This window comes from Adiantum capillus-veneris, chromosome 7, assembly GCF_014529385.1.
Source record: "Adiantum capillus-veneris isolate H3 chromosome 7, ASM1452938v2, whole genome shotgun sequence".
In the NCBI taxonomy this organism is placed as follows: domain Eukaryota; kingdom Viridiplantae; phylum Streptophyta; class Polypodiopsida; order Polypodiales; family Pteridaceae; genus Adiantum; species Adiantum capillus-veneris.
This window is the reverse complement of record NC_140937.1, coordinates 14,944,530-14,950,945: the sequence shown is the minus strand read 5'-3', so window position 1 is coordinate 14,950,945 and position 6,416 is coordinate 14,944,530. Positions and strand designations below refer to the sequence as shown.

General features: G+C 42.9%; 2 pseudogenes; both read left to right on the top strand.

Moving 5' to 3' along the window:
• Positions 1 to 1,759: 1,759 nt before the first annotated feature.
• Positions 1,760 to 2,396, top strand: LOC147453475 (serine/threonine-protein phosphatase 7 pseudogene; annotated as a pseudogene).
• Positions 2,397 to 2,461: 65 nt separating this feature from the next.
• On the top strand, positions 2,462 to 2,913 carry LOC147453474 (large ribosomal subunit protein eL24 pseudogene; annotated as a pseudogene).
• Positions 2,914 to 6,416: the final 3,503 nt, after the last annotated feature.

Genomic DNA, 6,416 nt, shown 5'->3' with positions numbered 1-6,416 from the left:
CAAGTAAGGGTGGCAGAGAAAGCGACATCCATCAAGAACAAATTGTACTTGTGTGTGGAGGTAACTATGAACACTCCACTATGCGAGTGAGAGAGACCCTCATTATCATTGCTCCACACTTGGTTAAAGCGAACCCCTTGAGTTCCTAGACCATGTTGTGTCCCATGTGACAACATGTGCCAAACAGAACCGTACCATGTAGGTCTATAATTATTTCAACAATATTCAAACCCATTACGGTATCTTGATGAACATGGAAGGGAGAAAATAACAATATTTTCTCAAAATTCTATGCTCGTCCATGACCTTGTCACTTGGCTAAAGAGCAAGCTGGATGAAATCCTTCTAGCTCAAACATCCCAGTTATAGAATGCAAACAAACTTAATTGGAAAGGAAAATAAAGCCAAAAAACATGTACTTACGAGGAGGTGGAAATTACCTGATACTTACCCGAAAGTCAAGTACAACCTCAACCTGTAAGCATACCATATCAACATTTCTTCGACTTGCTAATCACTAATATTAGAGATTAGTGAAGATAAATAAAATGAACTTGTGACCCTAGGTGTTGCCTTGGCAATCGAAACCCCTGGGTATATCTTGCCAAACCAACCCCCATGGTGAAAGTTTGGAAAGAATGTTTTGACTATCCCTTGGCAGATAGTTTGGTTGAAAAAACAAAGTGTGAAAGTGTCCAAAAATGAACATCAACACATATTGTGTGATTTAGTAATCACATATGTGGTCATACCACAAAACTATGCTCCTATATGCATGCCCAATGCGATAGAGAAAATGGGAGATCCATGCTGACGGGACTCCAAGCTCGTATGGATAGCCATGCTATTTGGAATGCTTGCTGCATCTAAACGTCGTGTTATAGATCAGCCTATGTGAAAGTAAGTTCATCAAAAACTTAACGCAATCTTTGCACTAAAACATGTAGTGCTTACAAAATACCCAAAAACACATGTAATGGCAAGACTCTTGTTGGGCCATTAACATCGATGGGGAGTCCACTGGGTAGATTTGTTCAAGCTAGAGAACAGTCACTCAAGGTTGTAGAGAAGGGAAGAAGAGCAGGCTATGGCATGAAAAGGAGGCAAGGTGATTGGAGGTGGGCACTCAGAGGTAAAGACATGAAGGCATAAAGGCGAGAGGGAGGCAAAGAATCCCAATAAAATAAGCACTTTTACAAACCATTCATATTTCACTTGTTGAATTCTTGGACTCCAAAGAGGAGCCCACCCCGACGTGCACTCATAAGTGCAAAGAGGCTTTTGTGACTTCTAGGATTACAAAAAGGAGTGCACATCGGCGTGATCTCATAAGTGCAAAGAGGCTTTTTTGAATTCTACGATTACAAAGAGGAGCGCATGCGGGCATGCACTCATAAGTGCATAGAGTGGGTGGATGTGCAGTCTGCCTCATTGATGTTCTTTGTGGCTTTTGGAAACATGAAGCAGAAGCTACAATCTACATGTCATTGTTCTTACATGCTACAGAAGCTACAAGCTATAGGCTACATGCTGCCTCCTTGCATGTACTACAACTTTCTCTAGACGGTCTCAACCACCGGCCCTCAATCATCAGCACCTACTAATCACAACATGTGGATGTCAAGCTACTTACAAAAGATCTTACATGCTTCATTAGCAAAGTATAGGCATGCACAACACACACACACACACACACACACACACACACACACACACACACACACACACATACACATAAAATATGAAGCGACTAATGGCTATGAAAGAGGCGAGCTGTGCGGGCGATAGAGTTGTAACAAAGGAATGGCTAGATGTGTTTACTACAACACTCAACAAGGTGCCTAGGGAGCTCAACTCTCTCATCGTTTCTCTCGAGCCGGCACACTCTCTCATTGTTTCTGCTTTTAAGCTGCTCCACTACGAACCCAACTGCCTGCAACTTGCTGGAAGACCATCTCCCTCTTGTATCCTCATTTTCAATGGGGATTATGTTGATTGGAGAGCTTGGGGCCTTGAGACCTTCCTCCTATTGCTTGCTTGGAAGATCTTCTTACCCCATAGAGTGTTTCTGATTTGTAGGAATCATGAGACAAGGTATTGCATTGTGACGTATGGTTTTGAGCAGGAGGTTATGGCCAAGTATGTGGCAAGCATGGGAAACATGTGTACATGAAATCCTTGGGATGTTTTAAGGATCTTCCTCTTGCTCTTGTTATTGTAGGACGTGTTTTTATGCACATGGAGTCTCTTTTGTCACCTTGAGGTACCGGAGGAGAAGGAGAGAAGAAAAGGCAGCATTTGGAAAGCTGCAAAAAAAAACTGAGCACGGTGTCTTGCAGCTAGGTGCTCTCAATGAGTTGTTGATGGTCAGAAGAGGCATCCTTGATTTTCCCGAGAGAGAGAGAGAGAGAGAGAGAGAGAGAGAGTTGCATTTGCGAGGAGCACTTGGAGCAGCACAAGCATGGTGCTCAAGACTAAAGTGTTCCAGTTTAGCGTAAAAAATTTACCCTGGCAGTGGTAGAGGCATTGGCTTTGTTAAGAGATTCTCAAGTTTTTTAACCATCTAAGCTTACCTGGACTACCCTTTATCGCAAACATTACAAGAAGAATATACATGCTGAGACTTTGAAAAGGAGGAGAAAATCAACCAACAAGTCCCACTATCGCTCAATTGTTGATGCTTCACTTGTGGTGATTCAAAAGAAATGGACAAAAAAGATTGAAGTTTGAGCTGCTACTCGTGAAACTGCATTAAGGGAGATCAAGGAGAAAATCAAGAAAACCAAGGATGAGATGAAGGCAAAGAAGCCTGAACTTGTGTCTAAGTCCTCCAAAGCTACCCCCAAAGGTGCTATGGGTAGAAGGGTAATGCCCCAAGGTCCTAAACTTGGTGCAGGCATAGGTGGGAAATAATGAACTATACTTTCCTTTGACACTGAACACAGGGTCTCTATTAAATTCGTAGCATGAGTTCTCAATTTTGTCTTATATCTCATTAATGGGGATGCTTAACAATTTTGAAGGAAGTAAGTAATTAAATCTAAGTGCCCACCTTGTAACAAAAAAATATAGCGGAGAGAGAGAGACAGAGAGAGAGAGAGGATGTGGACGTCCTCTACCACAAGCCCGAAGGCAAAGATAGGGGTCTTTGTTGCCCAACAAGGAGAGGATTTGACATCGAACACACACACACACACACACGCACGCACGCACGCACGCACGCGCGCGTGCGCGCGCACGCACGCACGCACGCACACACACACACACACACACACACACACACACACACACACAGAGTGTGGATGTCCACTACCACAAGCGCGAAGGCAGAGATAGGGGTCTTTGTTGCCCAACAAGGAGAGGATTTGACATCGAACACACACACACACACACACACACACACACACACACACACACACACACACACAGATAGTTCTATTATCGTCCTCAAAGGTCAAATATGACCTATGGGACCAAATGAACATGTCACATGGTGTGAGTGGAGGTCATAAGTGACTCTCGATGCTCAAAAATGGCTGAAATGAGCGTCGCAATAGAGAGTCCACATTGTGGTTGGGAGAGAAGGTATGTAGGGAGAGCTCATGGCTGAATATATGGGGAAAAGGAGACCTAAGGTGGTCAAAAGCTGAGCACTCAATTAGTGTGTGGTACTCACTCTCTCGCACTTGACGAGGGCATAAGGTGCAAAGTTGATGAGACTCCTCACCAGTGCCCCAACGTCCTTTCTCGCAGCGTAGAGAATGCGAGCTAAGACGAATGGAGGCAATGGTGCGGATCGCACTCAATGGGATGGGCTCAAGGATGTAGGGATGGGTTCGGTTACCGCGCTCGGAGAAGAAGAGAGATTTGTAGTTTCGGGCAATGTGTCTAGTGTAATGGCTGAAGCGAGAACCTCCGGATTTCTCCCAAGCCGTGATACAGTGGCGTTGTAAGAAGGCCTCATTAACTTGGGAGTCGATCGACGCATCCTTGACCAAGTGACATGCATCCCATCTTCCAAACCATTTCTGATGTCAAGCATCCACCCCGAACTTAGTATTTTGCTCTTGCATGTCTTTTGGACCTTTTGACTTGCTTTATATGCGATTCTAGGAAGTCGATACAAAGGGCTACGTTGTGTCTTAAGCATGTACTCCACAACCCTTTGCATGTCCAAGACCTCAATGGGAAGCGATCCGGACTCAAGAAGTAAGAGCATGTAGGGTGTTTGTGTCTTGACTTGGAAAAAGTTGGTGAGAAAATGCTTTTGGACATTCTCAAACTCTTTGCAAGTAGACTTCCTGATGCTACCACCCCACACCTCCACTCCATAAAGAAGCACTGTTTTCACCAATGTGTCAAAGAGGTACTTTTTGAGATCCCAACACTTGATCTCTCCAGCATTGCACATGTTCTCAAATGCATAATAAGCCCTCTTTCCAACTTCCAAGCGACGCATTGCGCAATCCTTCCATCTATGATTGGATGGAATCTCAAGGCCAAGGTACTTGAAGCTATCTACCACTTCAAGTTGCTTATTGTTGTATACAATGCATGGATTTTCATCATTGAGGGTCTTTACAAGCATAACCTTGGTTTTGGATCCATTCACGATCAGCCCGCTATGTAGGCAAAAGTGTTCCAAGACACTCATAAGCTTTTGTGCATCTAGGTATGTGCCAAGAGCACTATATCATTGGCATAAAGCAAAAGCATGATCATCGCATTTCTGATCGTAACCTCTTCTATGCCTTCTTGTTGCATAAAATCAAGAACCATGCATTCCAATTCATCAATGAGTAGCCCAAAGAGGGTTGGGAAAAGTGGGCATCCTTGTTTGACACCAATGGTGCTTGGAAAAAATTCTGAAATTCCATCTCCCATACGTAGTCGACATATCACTTTTTGGTAGATGCGAAAGACTGCATGCATAAATTCTCTCGGCACTTGAAGGCTTTGCATACGTCTGCAAAGATTTCCTCGTGGTACCATGTCAAAAGCTTTCTTAAAATCCACAAAGCAACAATACAACTTTTTTCCTTTCAATCGAGACGCTTCCATAAGAACTCAAAGAGTGACAAGGTGATCAATAGTACTATGATGCTTTCGAAAACCTGCTTGGCCTAGCGCACGTTTGCCATTCTTTTCAGCCATTCACTTATCTTCATCTCCATGATACATCCAAATAACTTTGCCATCAAAGAACCAACCATTATAGTGCGGTAGTTGTTCACATTGTTTACATCTCCTCCTTTGTGCAAAGGTTTGATCCAATTTTCACTCCAATCATGAGGCATGCCATGCTGAAGGGAAAGGTTAAACATATCGCATATCGAATATTGTGTTTTCTTGCTTGTCCATTTAATCATTTCAGCCTTGATACCTGCCTTGCAGGTAGCAAGTTTCTCAAGCGCGCAACATACATCTTCAATGGTAAAGAAGGGAGGCATAAACGGAAGGGAGCTACAACACTCCATCTTATCAATATTGGGTTGCTCATAGAGGTTCTTGCAATGCGTATACATATCCTGAGTCAAGTCACCAAAGCTCTCAATACGCTTGCCTTTTAGATTTTGCCAAAACTTGCCACATGCATGTGCTTTTTCTTGCGCTAAAAGAAGTTGTTTTTTGACTTCCCACCTTCTCCTCTTTTTTTGAACAAGTGCTTTGTATGTGTGTGAATGTTCCTAACCTTCCTTGTCTTTGCTTGCATCCAACCTTAGCAAGTGTTTTCGGGCTTGACTACATTCCATGTCGAACCATTTCTTCTTGGTGCTACCTTTCTTAGATCTTTTGTAAGACATGTGTTTCACCGAAAAGCATTCCCTCGCAAAAGAGCAAATTACTTCTTTGAAATTTTACCACTTGCATTCTAATGTTGGGCTCTCTTGATGCTCTATCATCCTTAACATTTGGTCCACCATATCAACATATATAAGTGCTCGTTTGAAGTTTAGACGTAGGTACGAATGATTCACATCATGATTGGAGGCTACATGCTCGGGTTTTTTACCCCACTTGAGGTCAATACATAGCATCCTATGATCCGATTCCGGATTCCATTCACCAAGTGTAAAGCTTTGTATGCATTCTATAGTGGCTTCCGAAAACAACATATAGTTGATCACACTATCACCATTGTGATTTCTACATGTAAAGTCATTGGTGCCTTGCCATAAAGATACAACATTTGCAATGAGCATTCCAGTACTATTGCACATATGTAGAAGTGACTTTCCATAGTGATCCAATTCTTTTGCATCATTAGAACTTCGATTATACATGTATGAGTCATCCATTCTTCTTGAGACATGTGGCATGTCAACTTGTTGTGTGTCATGTTGTAACCTATTTGTGCGAGCATTCATGTCTCCAAAGACAATGACTTCACCTTGGTCCTTGTAATGAGCAATGTC